Source organism: Tamandua tetradactyla, chromosome 15 (assembly GCF_023851605.1).
Source record: "Tamandua tetradactyla isolate mTamTet1 chromosome 15, mTamTet1.pri, whole genome shotgun sequence".
In the NCBI taxonomy this organism is placed as follows: domain Eukaryota; kingdom Metazoa; phylum Chordata; class Mammalia; order Pilosa; family Myrmecophagidae; genus Tamandua; species Tamandua tetradactyla.
In genome coordinates, this window is record NC_135341.1 from 75865175 (window position 1) to 75884780 (window position 19606).

The window sequence follows — 19606 nt, forward strand, 5'->3', positions numbered from 1 at the left end:
AAGACAGCCAACCCAATTACAAAATGGGAAAAAGACTTGAACAGACACCTACCAGAAGAGGAAATACGGATGGCCAAGAGGCACATGAAGAAATGCTCAATGTCCCTGGCCATTAGAGAATTGCAAATCAAAACCACAATGAGATATCATCTCACACCCACCAGAATGGCCATTATCAACAAAACAGAAAATGACAAGTGCTGGAGAGGATGCGGAGAAAGAGGCACACTTATCCACTGTTGGTGGGAATGTCAAATGGTGCAACCACTGTGGAAGGCAGTTTGGCGGTTCCTCAAAAAGCTGAATATAGAATTGCCACACGACCCAGCAATACCATTGCTAGGTATCTACTCAAAGGACTTAAGGGCAAAGACACAAACGGACATTTGCACACCAATGTTTATAGCAGCGTTATTTACAATTGCAAAGAGATGGAAACAGCCAAAATGTCCATCAACAGAAGAATGGCTAAATAAACTGTGGTATATACGTACGATGGAATATTATGCAGCTTTAAGACAAGATAAACTTATGAGGCATGTAATAACATGGATGGACCTAGAGAATATTATACTGAGTGAGTCCAGCCAAAAACTAAAGGACAAATACTGTATGGTCCCACTGATGTGAACGGACATTCGAGAATAAACTTGAAATATGTCATTGGTAACAGAGTCCAGCAGGAGTTAGAAACAGGGTAAGATAATGGGTAATTGGAGCGGAAGGGATACAGACTGTGCAACAGGACTAGATACAAAAACTCAAAAATGGACAGCACAATAATACCTAATTGTAAAGTAATCATGTTAAAACACTGAATGAAGCTGCATCTGAGCTATAGGGTTTTTTTGTTGTTGTTTTTTACTATCATTACTACTTTTATTTCTTTTCTCTATATTAACATTTTATATCTTTTTCTGTTGTGTTGCTAGTTCCTCTAAACCGATGCAAATGTACTAAGAAACGATGATCATGCATCTATGTGATGATGTTAAGAATTACTGAGTGCATATGTAGAATGGTATGATTTCTAAATGTTGTGTTAATTTCTTTTTTTTATTTTTATTTTTTTTCTTTTTTCTTTCTTTCCGTTAATAAAAAAATAAAAAATAAAAAATAAAAAACACTGAGCCCAGTGCCTGAAGCCCAGCAAGCAGCCAATCTATGATTGACTCCATTGTTGTGATTATTTCATTTTGAGGCTGAAGAACCCTAGAGCCATAGAAGTCTATGAAACACTTCTTAGAGAACCTTTAGGGCCATTCATTCAAGTTCACATCTCTGTTTCCTGGCATCAAACACACCCCAAAGCACCTCTAAACTTCTCTAAGACCCCTTGACCCACTGCCATCTTCCCAGGGCCTTTAGGCCAGCCCTGACTTCCTTGGGGGATTTTCTGGTCTTCTGGACCTAAAGCAAGAGGGGGCTGAGCTCCTAGGCTGAGCCTTCTTGTTACCCCGTGGGTGACTTCCAGCAGTCATGTCCAGTTGTTTCTCAAGAAGATGACTATTGCTGGCCTGTTGCAGGCAGTGATGAATTATGAAGCCCAAATGTGATGACTCACTTGCTACCTACTGGGACTTACCTAAATGTTGGTTTATTCATCTGCAGGAAGGTTACAGCAGCCTGACCGGGGATTTCCCCAAGCAATTTGCCTCTTTAGTCTCAAGTGTATGTGGGAGGGAAGAAATGTTTGGAATAAGTCTGATCTCGGTCCTCACTGAAGACCGTGGCCTTACCAGCAAGGGGAGGGAGCCTCAGTATGATCTTATTCTCTCATCTGTCATTTTAAAATCAGCATCCCACTCAGGAGTGATATTTTATACTTCTGACACTCTTAACATTGGAATCTTAACAAAGAAAAACTTGCAACAGACACATGACTGCAGTTCAAATCCACGCTGAGGCATTTAGAGACCCAGAAAGATGTGCGTGGCTTGTTTTTCAAAGAGCAGTGGAGTAAAGGAGGATTTCTTTACAAATTCCCCTTAAGGCTGTCTGAAAACAAGCTTCACCAATAAATACAACCTGCTTCCTTTCTTTTGGGACAGCAGTCAAAACTACTTGCCACAGCCAGGGCCTTTTCCATTCATATGAAACCTAAATGGGGCAGATCTAAGTACAGATCCTCCATGGTGGGTATACGGGAAAAAAGACAGGGAGAGAAAGATTTAACTACCCTTTTAAAAAAAAGCAAAACTTTTTTTATTGTATAACAAAACATATATACAAAGCAAAGAAAGAAACAAGCAATAATTTCCAAAGCACTCTTCAACAAGTAATTACAGGACAGCTCCCAGAATTTGTCATGGGCTTCCGTACCATCATCTCAGATTTTTCCTCCTAGCCATTCCAGAACACTGGATGTATTATATGTATTAACCATCATAATCAACTTTTTTTTCTTTTTTGTGAAAAATAACGTATATACAAAAAAACAATAAATTTCAAAGCAGAGCACAACAGTTAGTTGTAGAACAGATTTCAGAGTTTGGTATGGGTTACAATTCCACAATTTTAGGTTTTTACTTCCAGTTGTTCTAAGATACTGGAGACTAAAACAAATATCAATATAATTCAGCACTCATGTTCATTTGTTAAACCCTATCTTCTCTGTATAACTCCACTATTATCTTTGATCTTTCTCCCACTCTTTAGGGGTATTTCATTTATGCCCATTCTAACTTTTTCATATTAGAAAGGGCTGTCAATAATATGGAATAGGGGGATGGAACTAGCTGGTGTTCTGGAGAGGCTGGCCTCTCTGCATTTCAGTATTTATCTGGTCCAGGGACTCATCTGGAGATTGTAGGTTCCTGGAAAGTTACCCTAGTGCATGGAACCTTTGTAGATTCCTATATATTGCCCTAGGTATTCTTTAGAATTAGCTGAAATGGTTTTGATTGGGGTTTGGCAAGTTATGATAGGTAGCAATGTCTAACTGAAGCTTGCGTAAGAGTGACCTCCAGAGTAGTCATTTGACTTTATTTGAACACTCCCCGCCACTGATACCTTATTTGTTACATTTCTTTCCCCTCTTTTGGTTAGGATGGCATTGTTGATCCCACAGTGCCAGGGCCAGGCTCAATTAACTACCCTATTTTAAGGGAGGAAAGACAGAAAGGACGCCACCAGAGATCATATCTCTTGTCAACCCCCAGATGAAACCCCAGTCAGCATTTTGCAACCTATATGACCACAAAACACCTATGATACAATATGTTAATAAGTAATTATGCCAAAAAAGGGGGAATCCTTGAAAAATAAATTCAAGAAAGGCTGGATTAAGTAAAATTAAACAGGTTACTTGTCTTTGAGATTCCTCAATGCCTTTAATATATCGCTGCACATTTTAACAATCCAAGAAGGCAAAGCATGTTGAGGTGTTGCTCAAACATATCTTATCATGAAACTCTCATTCACAGATTATGTAAGAAATTGGGGAAAATTTCCCTAGACCAATATTTCACTTTTTAAATCTCATATGTTCAAGATGTTATATTACCCCACAAAAACAGAAGGTAAAACTTCAAATATAGAAAGAAGCAAACCTCTTTTAGATGAAAGTGTTTGAATCCTGAATCTACCCATTGCTAGCTGTGTGCCTTCCTTTCTCTTGGTCCTTTAAAGTTACCTGTGGCCCCAAGTCCCCCAATATGCACACACATTGTAAGCTTGCCACCCCTCTCAGCTTCAAACTCCAATTACCATGAAAAGGCAGTAGTCTATAACCAACCTAGCAATTAGTTTTCATTCTGTTTATTTAATTATTCATAAAATGCTTATTTAGAACCTACTATTTTCCAAGACTGTACTGGATGCTGGGGACGCACTGGTGAGCAACCGCAGGCATCTTCCCTGCCACCATGGATCTTACATGGGGATCACAGATTTGAATCAAATCATCACTGAAGAATGTGAAATTATAAACTATGAAAATTACTAAAAAGAGACAATGAAGATGCTTAAATCATCACACGAACAGGGGCCTGATCTACTCTGGGGTGTCCAGAAAGCTTCTTCCAGGAAGTGACATATAGTCCAAGACCAGAAGGATTAGCATGGATTGATCAAACAAAAGGAAGATGTGAAAACAGTTCTCCTGGCAGAGGGAGCACCATGAACCTATACCTGCAAGTTGGTGAGGTGAACCCAGAAAGGCAAAGGTTATCAGAGGCTAGATCAGAATGTAACTGGGCCTTGCAGACAATTTCAGAATTTAGATCTTTATCTCAGAAACAATGGGAAACACTTAAGCAAAAGTAAAACCACTTTGAAAACAATTTGGCAGCTTCTCAAAAGAAAACAAGCATAGAGTTAACATATGACATAGCAATTCTATCCTTAGGTATACACCTAAAAGACTTGAAAAATGCTGTTCCCCATAAAAACGTGTATACATATATGTTCATAGCAACATTATTCATAATAGCCAAAAAGTAGAAACAACCCACATGTCTACCCATGGATTAATAAATAAACAAAATGTGGTATATTCATATGCAGGAATATTATTCAGTCATAAAAAGGAATAAAGTTGAAAAAGTTAGAATGAGCATAGCCCAAATACCCCTAAAGAGTGGGAGAAAGATCAGAGGTGATGGTGGAGTTACACAGAGAAGGTAGGGTTTAACAGATGAGTATAATTACTGAATCATCATATCACTATTTCTTTCAGTTTCCGGTGTCTTAGAGCAGCTAGAAGTGAAAACCCAAAATTGTGGAATTGTAACCCATACTGAACTCTGAAATGCATTCTACAACTAATAGTTGTGATGGGGTGCTTTGAAATTTATTGCTTTTTGTACATACGTTGTTTTTCACAGAAAAGAAAAAAGGCAAAACAAAAAAAAAGGAATGAAGTCCTGATACATGCTACAACACGAACTTGAAAACATATGCTAAGCAAAAGAAGCCAGACACCAAAGGTCACATATTGCATGAAATGTCCAGAACAGGTAAATCCATAAAGACAATAAGGTTGCCAAAGGTTGGTGGCTAAGATAGAATGGAGAGTGGCTTCTAAAGTCACATCTTTTGAGGGAGATGGAAATATTCTGAATTTGAATAGTGGTGATGGATGCACAACTTTGTGAACATATCAGAAAATCACTGAAGTGTACCCTTTTAAAGGGTGAATTTTATGGTATGTGATTTATATCTCAATTAAAGAGAATAGAAAATAAGCACCAAAAGAGACATACCACAAAATATTCTCTTTTTTTTATCTACCTTCTGTCAATCACATGTTTGTGAGATTCATCCATATTGCTGGGTGTAGCAAATTTGTTCTTTCTCTTTATGGTACTGTATTCAATGGTGTGACAATAATGCAATTTATTTATCCACCCTGCTATTGGTGGACAATTGGGTTTTTCCTGTTTGGGGCTGCTATGAATAGTGCTCCTACAAATAGTATCATACAGGTCTTCTGATGCATGTATGCAGGCCATTTCTTTTGTATAAATACCTAGAAGTAGAATTTTGGGATTATAGGGTATGATACGGTCAGCTTTATTAGATTCTGCCAGTTTTCCAAACTGGATTTCCAGTCTACACTCCCAGCAGCAATGTTTAAGGCCTCTGCTTATTCCACACCCACCAATACTTAGTATTGTTGGTCTATTTAGTTTTTTACATTCTGGTGGGTATGTAGTGGTGCTGCATTGTGGTTTAATTTGCATTTCCCTAGTGACCAATTAGGGTAAGTACCTTGTCATAGATTTATTGACTAATTAGAATATCCTTTTTTCTGAAGTACCTTTCCACATCTTTTGCCCACTTTTGTTTTGGCCTGGTAGGAACTGTTTCTGTATTTTGGATATGAATTCCTTGTACATATTTATTGTAAATATCTACTCCCACTCTGTGGCTAGTCTTTCCACTCGCTTAATGGTGTCTTTTTAAGGCACAGAAGTTTTCAATTTAATATTTTCCAACTGATTGATCTTTTATATGTGGTTGGTGCGTGTTGTAATTGTCTAAGAAATTATTGCCAACCTCATGTCATGAAGTTATTTTCCTTTTGTTATCCTAAAAAGGAAGTTTCACAATTAGATCCATAATATATCTGGAATTGATTTTTGTATCCAGCATGAAGGAAATTTTTTTCCCCTTATAGATGTCCAGATAACCCTGAACCAGTTCCTGAAAAAAATTTGAGCATAGAGCTCACACAACAACAAAAAAAATTTGACTCCTCTATATTCTGAACATTGAGTTCACACAACTTCCTTACTATTTGGATATATGGGCTTAGACAGAGGAGTCAAAGATAATGACTATGCCTGAAAAATTAGACAAACTGAATAGTCATTTACCAATATAAGAAAGACTACATTGGGGGTAGGGAGATTAAGAGTTTGGATTTGGGCATATTAAGTTTGAGATCCTATTAAATACCTCAGTGGAGATGTCAAGGAAGCAATTAGATAGCATTTGGGAGGCAGTTCAGGTGACTATTAGATCTAGATGATTGTTAAAGCATTGGAAAGGATTGTACATTGCTGCCTTGGGGCCTTTATACATTTTTGTGCCTCTTCCTGGAAATACTTATTCCTCCAGAACTTTCCATGACTCTTCTTCACTTCATTCAAAAATATCATCCTTCTATAAAGCCCATCCTTGAGCTTCCTAAACAAAATAGTTCCCGTCTACCACTGTCCATCCCTTTACCCTATTTTATAATCTTCATAATATTATCACCAACAGAAACTTGTTATTTGTTCTTCTATCTAGATGTTTATTATCTTTGAAGATCCTATTAACAAATGGGTTTGTGCCTTCAGTAATAATAGCATTTCCAAAGATCCCATCTACAGATGCGTTCATACCAATAGCAACAGATTAGGATGTGAACATGTCTTTCATGGGGTGCATGATTTAATCCCCACCACTGGAGACTTCAAAATTTAGGGAAAATACTTAATCTTCTTAAGCCTCAGTTTCCTCATCTTAAAAAAAAGATATAGGAATTTTTAGCTATAAGATTATTATTAGGACTAAATGGAAAAAGTTATTAAATATCCTGCACGGATCATAGGCCAGAAGAAAATGCACACAATAAATGACAATTTTTTTAACTGTTCTTTCATTTATTTTTCAATAGAAAGTAACTTTTAATATAGACTGTAGTCTCTTATGTCCAACAGATATTGATTGAGCACCCTGGAGGAATTAAAATGGGAGAGAAGAGTTTATGATCATTAAAACCTTATAATACCACAACAGTCAACAAGTCAAATGTTAACAGATAAAGTCAACCACGTAACGTGTATTAAGAGCTTTGTTCAATTTTGCTCCATACTTCCTTATTCTGTATAATCATGCTTAGTAAAAAGTAAGACTAGCATAATTTGGTAAGTAAATTAGTATTTGTTTAGTGATTCTTAAATGTAGGTATTATTATCCCTATTTTATAGATGAAGAACCTGAGTCCTGAGGCAGTTAAATGACTTTCCCATGGTCACCCATGTAATATGAGTCTGAGACTAGTTTTAAGCCCATGCTGGCCAAGTGGGCTTCACTCCAAAGACTGAGTCCTGCCCACTGCACTCTATGGGAGGGAGAAGATGCTGAAGGGGAGAGATGAATGGAAGCACCTAGGATCTGGTGAGGGGTGGGAGATGGAGAAGTTGTTGCTAGTTTGGGAAAAGGTAGCTGGTGCCACTCTCAAGGAGGAAGTTTGGAAGCAGCATCTACATTGCAGCAAGCCTTGAAATCAGGAAGCGAAGAGTCACTGGGGAAGACCCAAGAAGCTAAGCAAACAGTTCCTTCTTGGTTCTTCCATGATGATTTGACTGACAGGTGAAATCATCACCACCAGGCAAGTTTTAGGGATCCCTGGGATACCACTCCTACCCACTTCCAAGAAATCACACGTTCTGAAACTGCAAAGGGCAGGGAAGTATCATTCCACTGTAGCCCACTCTGACCACCAGTAGGCAGACAGCACATAGTAAAACAAATGCTCTTTCCTCCTGGGGCTCTGAAACCTCATTCACCCTCACTTTGCAGGGCTCAGGTGGTTCCAGATTCCAGTGTCCTCTTGTACTACTCAAGGTGTGGTCTAAGGGCTGTTGCAGATCTATGGCTGTGTATTGCTGGTTCCTAACAAGAGAAGTACAAAAAATGGAGAGTAAGCTAAGGGAAGCTATAGCAATTTGACAGAACAATCTCATGTCTGTTCAATCTAATAATAATAATGGGGCTTGTAGTTCCATGCCTATTTCTTTCAATTTTATTTTTCTAATAATTCATTTTTGATGTATTTTTTTAAAAGCAACCATAAAGAGATCAAAAAATTTAAAACAAAACTAACAGCAACAAACTGGTTGCTTCACTTGACACTTTAAAAAATCTCAGTACCCATCCTCTCTCTCTCTAAGCCCAACTCTACAAGTAAAATCATTACCCTCCCTGCTACATGGGACGTGACATCCAGGGGTGAAAGTCTCCCCGGCAACGTGGGACATGACTCCCAGAGTTAAACCTGGCCCTGGCAGTGTGTGATCAACAAAGCCTTCCTGACCAAAAGGGGGGAAATAATTGTAACAAAATAAGGTATCAGTGACTGAGAGAGTTCAGATAGAGTTGGAGGCTACTCTTACCAAGCTTCAGCTAGATATTGCTACTTACCATGGTTTGCCAAACCCCAACCAAAACCATTCCTTCCACCCCTAAAGAACAACCTAGGGATCTATCAGAGATTCCACAAACATTACATGCACTGTAATTACTTTCCAGAAACTTACAACCTCCAGATGGTTCCTAGGCCAGAGAAGTACTGAAACCCAGAGGGGCCAGCCTCTCCAAAACATCAACTAGTTCCATCCCTCTAGCCCCTGTTATCAATAGCCCCTTCCAACATGAAAAGATTAGAATGCCTAAAGATTGGGGGAAAGAGCAAAGGAGAAGGAGTTATAACAGAAAAGATAGGATTTAACAAATAAGTATGACTGTTGAATCATTATATTGATATTTCTGTTGGTCTCAGTGTTTTAGAGCAGCTAGAAAGAAAAACCTGAAATTGTGGAACAGTAACTCATACCAAATTCTGAAATCTGTTCTGTAACTAATTGTCATGGTATGATTTGAAATTTATTGTTCTTTTGTATATATGTTATTTTTCACAATTAAAAAATAAAATCTCAGTGGCCAGGCTGCACCCCAGATCTATTAAATTAGAATCTCTGGGATGGCACAGATATGTAGGCAAAGCAAATTGGAACCTGCTCCTCTAAGAGTTTCTGTGGTTATCACCTGGGAACTTGTAAGAACTGCAGAAACTTTTGGGTCCCACCCCCATTACTCAAGCATTTCAACAAGAAGATGCTTATGCCCATTCCAGTCTGAAAAGGGTAAATTTAGAGAACAGACCACAGGTATGAATCCCAGTGGAGGTTCCAAGGGCCCAGGGATTTTTCTGGAAAGGCAGGGTAAACCAGATGTTCTTGTCACTAATATCACAGCTAATATTTGCACTAATATTACCACAGGGTCTCCCTGCTCCCATCCTTCTTTCCTACCGCTGTCAGAGTGATCTTCTTAAATCAATTCTGACCACTTACTCTCCCCCCTAAAATTTTATACTGCTCTCCTCTGACCTACAAGATTAAGTCCAAGGGCAGGCTACTGTGGCTCAGCAGGCAAGAATGCTTGCCTACCATGCCAGAGGACCCGGGTTTGATTCCCGGTGCCTGCCCATGTAAAAAAAAAAAAAAAGATTAAGTCCACACCCCTGGACATGGCGTATACTCACCATCCCTCTCTTCCATGTCTATCATCCTGAAGCCTGTTCACCCTGCCCAACCTCGTAAACCCCCACCCCCACCCCATTAACCTCACCCTCTTGCCTGCCTGAAGTACTCTTCTCCCTACTTCAGGACTCAGCTCAACTGTCTCCTTCTTCATGAAACCTCCTGAAAAAGTTAGGCATTTCCTCCTCCAATTTCCCACTGCTTCTTCTATATCAGCTCTATATAATCATACAGCCATGGTTATGGACTGAGAATTATTTGTTTAGGAGTCTTTCTCACGGATTTGGGACTCCTAAGGGCAGGGACCGTGTTCTCTTTAACATCATCTATCTTTGACATCTCACATCCACCCTGTAGCAAAAGGAATCATGAATTTAGCAAGGACCATTGGCCAAGGGTCTAATTAGATCCCCAACCCTCCTGATTGCTCTGTGATCATTTCAGGGGGTTCCCCTTGAAGACCTACAATCAATTAACCGTCCGCAGGAAAGACTTAGGAAATGCTGCCTTGGGAATACAAAGATGGAAACGTACATACCACACACTGCCTTTTAGAAGAACATATCTCTACAACCCCTGACTATTTCATCCTCCATCCTCAGCCAGCGAACACTTTGAAACAGTCCACAATCCAATGAGACGGTGGGATGATGGCACTTTTTACATTTTCAGAACATCTCTCAAGAGTAAAGAATTAAATTAAAATATATATAAACCACACCCCTGGCCTGATCTTCTAAATATTTAACAAGTGGTAGGCAGAAACACTAACAAATCAGAAGAAATGCAAACCACATCATGTTAGACCCTGAGGGCTCTTGATGTGTCAGGCAAGAATTTGTTTATTTGTTTTTAATTTGGGACTCAGCTTCTTCACCTAACAAATGGAGGTAGCAAGGTTGCTGCCTCTTCCTCTTCTGGGGGCTATTGTCAGGGTGGAAGAGATGGTGGGTGAATAGGCATTGGGGTAAGCCCCAAAGGCACCTGTGGCTGTGGTGATCTGGGAAGGGAGGGCTTCCCAGCACTGGCCTGTCCCCTTGACTGTGCTCCCTGTCCAAGGAGTTGGAGGAGTCAGGAGACCAGCAGTGAGCCTCAGTCCTGGTTCCTGCAGCTTCAGACCTCAGAGTATTGTTGGGCAGGAATATTTTGATTGCTGCATCATAAGTAGCTCGGGGCGGGGGGGGGGGGGGACGCTCAAAGGAGAAGCTGGGCAGCCAGAGTGGTATAAGGACAAGCCCTATTTATCAACCCAGTATGGATGAGTTTCCATATTTTATTAACCAGTTGGGCTATACTGGCTGTCTCGCTTCCTAATATCAAGATAACATCAGGCTAACAAATCCCAAATTTCTCCCTCTGAATCATAATTTTATAAATCTATTTGACTCACTTATGATGGGACTTATATTTTTCCCCCTCTGCCCTCACCCCCCAAGTTCAGACAGAAACCTTGATTCTGTCTTCAGAATGAAGAACCTCCTGAGGCTTAAACAATTTGCTGACTACTGGCAAACATTATATTTCAGATGGCATCCCCCTCACCCCCCTTCTTGCCCCCCCCCTCAAAAGACCACTTCACAGTAGTATTATACAAGTGCAGAGGGAAGTGGAATGGAACAGCCTGTCAGTGAGCTTCAAGCTTCAGCTTGAAGACTGATTTGCAGCCCTGACTCAGGGCTGCTTATGGTGTGATCTGGTCTACAGCCATGCTTCCTTAGGACATAACATGCATTCAAATCACTTTGGGACCTTGTTAAAGTGGAGCCACTGACTCAGCAGGTCTGGGGCCAGGTCAGAGACTCTACCTTTCTAACAGACTCCTAGGAGATCTGCAGCTGCTGGTTCCAGAGACTGTGACTGCAAGGAATTGTGGTTCTCAGTCCAACCCAAGCGGGCAGCCGAGCCGCATAGTGTTTGCTAAACCACAGATCTCTGGGTTTCCTTCCAGAGTTTCAGATTCAGTAGCCCTGGGCTGGGGTCTAAGAATTTGCCTTTTTACAAATTCCCAAGTGTCAATAATTCTGTTAGTCTGGGGTTCACACTGGAGCATCATGGTTCTAGGTTAAGCAAGTCAACCTAGACTGCTCAATAGGCATAATAATGTTAGGCATTCATCAGGATTGTAAAGTACTTAGACTCCCATAAAAGATAGAGATTTAATGATGACCCTTTCTCTGGGCAGGGACGTCTTACATCTTTGAAACAAATATTGATAAAGGAAAGGCAATTAATGCAATCCAGGTTTATGGCAATTAAACAATAAATTTGGCTGTGTATCCAATGGGATCTTTTACTCTTCTAAGTGCTTTCTGTCTCACCTGGCACAAAGTTAACCAGCAGCTGACAAATCTTCCTCTCAATTCATTTCAATAAATTTCGAAGTCTCTCTCCATTTTTTTTTCTTTTCTGAAGAAAGAAACTGTAGGGTGGGGGCATGCACTTTGTATCTTCTATGTCTGAAACGAGATGTGCCAAAATGTAAGTGCTCAACAAATATTTGAGGAAGAAGAAAGGCAGTGGGGCAGATTGACAAAGTGGGGCAGGGAAGAAGGGAAAGAGGACAGGAGAGACACACCTTACTTCAACATGCATTTGCTATGGGCATGTCTTCAAAATGACTTGACCTTCTAAAAGCAGAATTTTATATTCACTTTTATTTGATTCTCGTTCTGGTTGGAGTATTTCTCAAAATAAAATATCAAATGATTTCTTGATAATACTACTAATAATGATAAATTGTAAAAACTGTATGGTATAATAGCATTAGCTTACATGAAACATTCCACCACTAGGCCACTGGGAAGGGCATAATGTGGTCAATTCATCAAGTGATGAGAAAAAAAATCATTATTCCTAACCAGGTTATTCTTCAGCAAATTGTTCTCTCATACAAAGATAGCAGCCACCAACCACTGACCATTATGGTCTGTCTGCAGCTAACCAATGAAGGGCAGGCATTTATCCACAGCAAGTTGAACATCCCTTCACCAAAATGCTCAAAGAAATGATAAGGTTTGGTTGCCACTCCTGGTGGTAAGGAAAGTATCTGTAAATATTTATCAAGTGACTCCTAGATACTGGAAGCTTCGGGACTCAGAGTGTAGATTAAAGGAGAGTCAGATGCAGTCTATACCTAAAGGAGATCCCAGTCCATCTGGGGAGATGTGGGATATAAGTGATTTCTTATTATAATAGAGGTATGTGCAAAGCCTGTGAGGCAGAGGAGGGAGTGACAAAATGAGTCATTTGGGGAGGGGTAGGAAATACTTTAAGAAAGGGTGACATTTAACCTGGCTCAAAAGAATTCATAGAAGTGCACTTAGAGCTGGAAAGCAGGACACGGTATATTCTAGGTTGAGAAATGTACATGCAGATGTATTGTGAAGTACACCCTGAGAGGAAAACAAAGCTTGTTAAAGCAGTGGTAAGTGGGAGAGGTGTTCATCTGGAGTTCCAGCTTTGAGTACCTGTCACCTGGATCCACCCAGCCCAAATAGCTATATATCACATAGTACTTGGAGGTGTCATTTTACTCAGGGCTTGGTGACAACAGTGAACAATTTGTTAGAAATGACTGAGCACAAACTATGGAATGAGACCCAGTAGCCTGAGCAACACATCTACGCAGAAGCATCTGAGATTAATTTCTAATTTCTCATTACAAAGGAACTGGTAAAACTTATTAGCCCCTGGGGCTCTCTTCCTCCAGATTCCTATTCTTCCTTCATTGCTTATAATCTACTGATCCACTTTTCCGGGTCTCATGTTCTTTTTATACCAGTATAATCTGTCCTGTTGTCTTGGAGCAGAACCAGTCCTTTCAGTGCCTGCTTTGACATACATGCCAGGTGCACCTTAATAAAAGACTTTGGCAATAGTTTTCAAATAAATAAAATTATCTTGCCAACTAAACTCTGTAAAATGCCAGTCATGTGAATTATTGACCCATGAATGGCTTCTTTCTTAGGTGATAGAGCCCTGTGGCTCTCTCTCTCTCTCTCTCTCTTTCTGTCTCTCGTTTGAACATTTTATTTCCATAGCAGCTGCTGAGTGTTCTTAGAGATAAACAATCTCCTGTGGTCAAAGGAGAGAGGTGTGATATATTCTGTTTCTTTTGGTGGAAGGAGTGCCTTCTTGAATGTGTTTAAGTGAAAATGGCAGCCCTATTGGGGAAAAGTAAATATTGATTCACTCAGTCAAAATATTTATGGAGCTTTGAGCACCTATTCCAGACACTGTCTCACGTGCTGGGATAGAGTGGTGGGCAAAGCAGACAAAATCCTTACCCACATGGACTCCATCATGCCCCTGTGTACTTCTGCAGAAGTTTAACTGCCACCTTTAAACGAGTCCAAGCTGACCATCATGTAGACCAAAAGAGATATGAAGAAATAGAACAATTCAGAATATGGTCAAAGAATTATGAAAAATCTGTGTTTGACGTGTACATACTCCTTGTACCTAACACAAATGCCTGGTATTTATTTATTATTCAATACACATTTATTGTGCACTGACTGTTTACCAAGCATTTGTATTCTAGAACAGTTCTTCTCGAACTTCAATGAGCTTATAAATCACTTGGGGATCTTTTTAGACTGCAGATTCTAATTCAAAAGAAGGTGACAGGGGGTGTTAGTGGCTTAGGTTCTGCATTTCTAACAAATTATATATGAACTTCCCAACTAAGAAAAGTCCAGGACTACATAGCTTCACTGGTGAATTGTACCTAGCATTCATGGAAAAATTAAAATCAATCCTCAAACTCTTCCAAAAAGTTGGAGAGAAAGGAAAACTTCTTAGCAAATTCTATGAGGCCAGTATCACCCTAATATAAGAAAGCCAGATACAGATATCACAAGAAAAGAAAATTAGAAATCAATATCTCTTATGAATATACATGCAAAAATCCTTAAAAGAATACTAGCAATCTGAATCCAATAGCACATTTAGAAGATTATAAACTATGAGTTATGTACTCCACTTAGACTTGTCCTCAGTCTTAATCAGCATACCTGTGGATATGAACCAATTATAAATAAGGTCCCTTGAGGAAGTTAATTTTGATTAAGATGTGGCCCAACTGAATGAGGGAGAGTCTTAATCCAGATTACTGGAGGTTTCATAAAGAGAAAGCCACAGGAAGGAGTCAGTGGCTGGTAGAGAAAGTGGTGAGCATTGCCATGTGATAGGAAAGCCAAGAACCCCAAGGATGCTGGCTACCAGCACCAGGACACTACAGTCTTTAGGGAAAGAGCAAGCCTTACTGAGTGTAGTGGTTTGGAACTGCCTATACCCCAGAAAAGCATGTTCTTCAAATTAATCCATTGCTGTGAGTATGGTCCCATTGTAAGTAGGATCTTTTGATGAGGCTACTTCAGTGTGACCCACCTCATATAGATGGGTCCTAATCCTCTTATTGTAGTCCTTTATAATTAGGATGAATACAAAGAGAGAAAGGCATGGAAGCAGAATCCAAGCCACTCACACCTCTGCCACCATCTTTTGAATTAGAATCTATAGTCTAAAAAGATCCCCAAGAGATTTATAAGCACATTATATTGTATATGTATTGCCATTTACAATAGCAACTACAAGAATAAAATATTTAGGAATGAATTTAACCAAGGATTTAAAGGACTAGTACACAGAAAACTACAATCATTGCTGGAAGTAATTAAAGAAGACCTAAATAAATGGAAAGATATTACATGCTCATAAGTTGTAAGATTTCAAAACAGAAGTGAGAGATCAGATGCCACTGTGTGCCTTGCCATATGGCAGAGGAGCCAAGAATCACTAGCAGCTGGTCTTCAGGAAGAAAACATCGCCTTGATGATGCCTTAATTTGGACATTCCCGTGACCTCAAACTGGTTGCTAAAAATTCGCTTTGTTGAATGTCAACCCATTTCATGCTATCTTCTTTGAGAAGCCTAAGAGACTAAACCACCAATATCTAAATTTTGGACTTCTTCTAGTCTCAAAACTAGGAGCCAATAAATTCCTATATTAAGCCTACAGCAGTTTTTGGTATTTGTGGTAGCAGCTTTAGCAAACAAAGACAACAACCAAGTGGGATTTATCCCAGAAATACAAAGATGGTTTCAATTTACCATATTAATAGAATGAAGTAGCAAAAAAAATTCAACACCCTTTTTTGATTAAAAAAAAAACACTCAGTCAACTAGAAATAGAAGGGAAGTTACTCAACAAGATAAGGGGCATATATTAAAAACCCAAAACTAATATCAGACTCAATGGCGAAAGACTGATACTTTCCCCCTGAAGAGCAAGAGGAAGGCAAGGATGCCCACGTTCAACTACTGATACTCATCATTATACTGGAAGTGCTAGGCAAAGCAACCAGGCAAGAAAAAGAAATAAAACACATCCAAATTGGGAAGGAAGATATAAAATTGTCCCTATTTGCAGATGACTTGATTATATAAATATAGAAAATCCCAAATAATCTATAAGAAAGCTACTAGAGCTATTAAATGAATTCAGAAAAGTCTCAGGTTACAAGATCAACACACAAAATTCAGTGGTATTTCTATCCACCAGCAATGAACAATCTGAAAAAGAAATCAACAAAATAATTCCATAAAAAATAGCAACTACAAGAATAAAACTTTAGGAATGAATTTAACCAAGGATATAAAGGACTAGTACACAGAAAACTACAATCATTGCTGGAAGTTATTAAAGAAGACCTAAATAAATGGAAAGATATTCCATGCTCATGGGTTGTAAGACTTCATATCATTAAGTGGGCAATATTACCCAAAGCAATTTACAAATTCTGTGTAATCCTAATCAAAATTCCAATAGCTTTCCTTCAAAAAATGGAAAAACTAATCATTAAATTCATATGAAAGGGTAATGGGTCCCTAAAAAACAAAACAATCTTGAAAAAAAAGAAGAAAGTTGGAGGACTCACACTTCAAAATGTATTACAAAGCTACAGTTTCAAAATAATGTGGTTATGGCACAAGGACAGATATATAGACCAATAGAATATGACTGAGATCTCAGAAATAAACCCACACATCTATGACCAATTGATTTTTGACAAGGATGCCAACATATTCAATGGCGAAAGAACAGTCTCTTTAACAAACAGTGCTGGGGAAATTGGATTTCCACATACAAAAGAATGAAAGTGACCTCTACCTCACACCTTACATAAAAGTTAATTCAAATTAGATCGACGACCTAATTATAAAGCTAAAACTGTAAAACTCTTGTAAGAAAGCATAGGGAAGCATCTTCAGGAACTTGTATAAGGCAGTGAATTCTTAGACTTTACACCAAAAACATGGGCAACCAAAGAAACAATAGATAAATTGAACTTCATCAAAATTTAAAGTTTTTGAACATCAGAGGACATTATCAAGAAAGTGGAAAGACAACCTCCATACTATGGGAAAATAGTTGCAAACCACATATTTGATAAAGGTTTAATATATAGAATATAAAAGGAAGTCCTATAACTCAACAACAAAAGGACAAACAAATCAACTTAAAATAAAAAAAGGATAGACATTTCATCAAAGAAAAAATACAAATGACCAATAAGCACTTGAATTAGCTAGTAGGGAGATGCAAATCAAAACCACATACCTCACACCTGCTACAATGTCTATTATTAAAAAAATAAATAAGTGCTGGCAAGGATGCAGAAATATAAGAACCCTCATACACATCCACATCATTGGTGGAAATGGAAAATGGTGCAGCTGCTATGGAAACCAGTTTGGTAGTTCCTCAAACAGTTAAACATAGAATTACCATATGACCCAGCAATCCACTTTAGATACCCAAAAGAATAGAAAGCAGGGACTCAAACAGGTATTTATACACCAGTGCTCATAACAGCATATTCACAATAGCCAGAAGGTGGACGCAACCCAAATGTCCATAATAGATAAATGAATGGATAAACAAAATGTGGTATATACATACAATGGAATATTATTCAGCCATAAAAAGTAATGAAATTCTGATACATGCTACAACTTGGATGAACCTTGACAACATTATGTTGAATGAAATAAGCCAGACACTGAAGAAGAGATATTGTATGATTTCACTTATATGAAATAGCTAGAATATGCAAATCCATAGACAGAGAAAACACAGTAGAGGTTATCATGGAAGAATTGGAGGGAGAACGAGGAGTTAGTGTTCAATGAGTACAATGTTTCTGTTTGGGATGATGGAAAAGTTTAGTAATAGATGGTGATGATGGCAACACAACACTCTGAATGTGATTAATACCACTGAATTACATGCTTGGGAGTGGTCATGATGGGAAATTTTATGCTATATATATATGTTACCACAATAAAAAAGAAGAATGCAAAAAGAAAAACAAAAGAGTAATACGCAAAAGACTCAGCCAACCATTGCTGGCTTTGTAGATGGAAGGAAGCCACAGGCTTATGCTTGAAAAGACAAGAAAAGGGATTCTTTAGTTCCTCTAGAAGGAATGCAGCCCTACTGACACTTTCATTTTAACTCATTTAGACCCATTTCATACTACAGACCTCCAGAAATGTAACATAATTTGCATTGTTTTATACCACCAGGTGTGTGATAAGTAGCAACAGAAAACTAATTGCACACCTTTAAAGATAAGGAAATAGAGGCACAGAGTTGCTCATTAACTTGCTTAAGTAGTTAGATTAGGATAATCCGATTCACATTAACTATCCTATAGTTAATTTTGGATTTAAGAAATAAGACTTGGCAGGAGTTGGTGACTGTTTAATATGCAAGGATTCAGAATATGTAGAAATCTAGAGTAACCCCAAGGATTCTAGGTTAAGCCAGTGTGGAGAAGTGATGCTACTCATTGTTGGTGCATACAAGAGGAAGGATGAGCAATAGGCTAGAATGAGAGGAGTCTGAAGCATAATTTGCATTTAATTTGCATACTCAAATCCAGTTCTGTCAATAATTGAGCTAAATTATGGTAGTTCCCTCTTCTCTGTGGCTCCCAAATCTAGTTCAAAGAATCCAATGTTGGAATGGGAAATGGAAAAACAGCATGTGGGAGAGCCTGTCAAACAGGAAAAAGAACATCTCTGTTGTCTGAGAATTATTACTGGATCAGCATTGCTTTTCAATTTCGTGAACTTCTCTCAGAATCATCTAATAAGACAGCTGCTTATCAAATATTTGAAATTCCCTTTTCTTCAATCCCCAATAAAATATGAAGGCTTGAGAAACCTTCTTTGGGAAACATTATTTAAGTTCAGAGGAAAGTATCCTACAGGCTAATATGACCAAAACTCCCCCGCTGAGGGAAGCAATGTTATGTGAATAGAAAATCATAGGCTTTGAAATCACAGGAACCTGGGATTAAATGCTGGCTCTGCTTCTTACCACCTATGTGGTCTTGGACAAATTAATCTCTCTGAGCCTTCTTTCTTCATTGGTAAAATAAAGATCGTAATTCCTACCTCTTGGAGCTGTTGTGAAGATGACATGAGACACATACATGAAGTGCCTGGTACATGAAAGAACAGTCAACATTTTCTTTAATTTTTAAAATCATAAAAAACATAGGGTGGGGTGGGCCACGGTGGCTCAACAGGCAGAATTCTCGCCTGCCATGCGGGAGACCCCGGTTCAATTCCCGGTGCCTGACCATATAAAATTTTTTAAAAAATAGGATGAACAATGAAGAAAAAAGTTCCTGCCTATAAGAAATCATTACTTATTGTGAGAAACTTTTCCATGTAAATAGAGCTCTTTGTTGTTAACAACATAGCTCAGCTGATTTATTACCCATGTTCAAATTCTGAGCCTAAGTGACAGCTACTTACACAGGAGAGCTGGG

The 19606-nt window shown here is 38.7% G+C and overlaps 1 protein-coding gene across 3 annotated transcripts in view; it reads left to right on the forward strand.

Annotated features, from left to right (window-relative positions):
- The window catches only part of ACP3 (acid phosphatase 3), a 182352-nt gene that overhangs the window by 73605 nt on the left and 89141 nt on the right, over positions 1-19606 (forward strand). For all 3 annotated transcript variants that reach the window (XM_077130129.1, XM_077130130.1, XM_077130131.1), the window contains one exon: positions 4827-4958. The gene's annotated coding sequence lies outside the window, so the exon portion shown is untranslated. The remainder of the gene's footprint in view (positions 1-4826; positions 4959-19606) is intronic.